This window comes from Aplysia californica, unplaced genomic scaffold, assembly GCF_000002075.1.
Source record: "Aplysia californica isolate F4 #8 unplaced genomic scaffold, AplCal3.0 scaffold00001, whole genome shotgun sequence".
NCBI lineage: Eukaryota > Metazoa > Mollusca > Gastropoda > Aplysiida > Aplysiidae > Aplysia > Aplysia californica.
The window spans coordinates 4,937,657-4,939,335 of record NW_004797271.1 but is presented as its reverse complement, the minus strand read 5'-3'; positions in this window follow the sequence as shown (position 1 = coordinate 4,939,335).

Below are 1,679 nucleotides of genomic sequence, written 5' to 3'. Positions count from 1 at the left end.
TATATATATATAATCATGTTGAAGACATTATTATACGTTATCACGCTGAAGACATCATTATACATAGTAATTATGTTGAAGACATTATTATACGTTGTCACGTTGAAGACATTAATATACGTTGTCACGTTAGTGGCGTCGGTAGCCTAGTGGTTAGGTTACCGGACTCGTAGTCATGAGATTGCAGGTTTGTGGGTTCGAGGGTGGCCTTCTTTAATAACGTAGGCCACGGTTCGAGCCTCGTCTCGGTCCGACGTTGTGTTCTTGGGAGAGGCACTTTACATGAATTTCCCTTCTGGCTCGCTCCTTTCGGAGATGCACGTTAAACTCGGAGGTTCTGCCTCTTAAATGACCTAACAGTGTTGATATTGGCATTCATCCTGTACCATTCCACCATTTAAAAAAGTTATTATACATTATTATTTTGAAGACATTATTACACATTATCATGTTGAAGACATAAATATACATTTTTATGTCGAAGAGATTATTCTACATTAGTACATATGTTGAAGACGTTATTATGCATTATCATGTTAAAGATATTGTTAGTTTTTATTATGTTGAAGACAAATTTATTTAATTATTTATATAGTTAACAGCCTGCAGATTTTTCTTGTATACCTGCGTCTGTAATTTTACAAGCAACATTTTACTGACTAGACTCTAGCCAATCCTAGTAGTGATTTTAAAAGCTGGATATAACCTTTCTTGTTTATCCTCAAAATTCCTTAGTAATCTATTTCAACGTGTGTCGGTTGTTACATTCTAAACGTGGAAAAACTGTTTTGTTGGGTATGATTAGTTTTAACAACCATCAAATTATTTTTTTTCCTCAACCAGGGTCTGTATTTTTGTAAATAACTTCATGATGACAAGATTCTAGCCAAGCCTAGTTGGTATCTAGAAAGCTGAAACAGCCTTATTTTTTTGTAATTCAAATCTCCGTAGTAAGTTGTTATGTTGGTTGTTACACTTTTGGTGTTGGACACACTCTGCTGATATTTGTGTATGTACAGTACTTGTAACAACCAACAAAAGATTTGTTTTACACATATAAAAATGTATCATACGTATATTATATTATTAATGTACACACAAAGTAACTTACCCGTTGCGCTGCAACGAGCTGAGAAGTAAAAAGAAAATCAGATTTGAGCTTTAACACAGAAGAGTTTGATTGGTACACGAACACACACAACACATACACACGCACGCACACGCACACACACACACACACACACACAAAAACACACACACACACACACACACACACACAAACACACACACACAGAAACAAACACACTTACGCACACAGACACACAAACACACACACACACACACCACACACACCAACACGTACACACACACACAAACACACACACAAACACAAACACATTAACACACATACATACACACAAACACAAACACACTTACATACACACATACACACACAAACACACTTACATACACACATACACACCCACAAACACACGCACCACACACAAGTACAAACACTCAAATACAAACACAAACAGGCGCAACGCAAACACGCACAGACACATACACACACAGGCGCATACACAGAGACACATAAAACACAGACACATGCAGATACACTCGTAGACAGACAGACAGACAGACAGACAGACAGACAGACAGACAGACAGACAGACAGA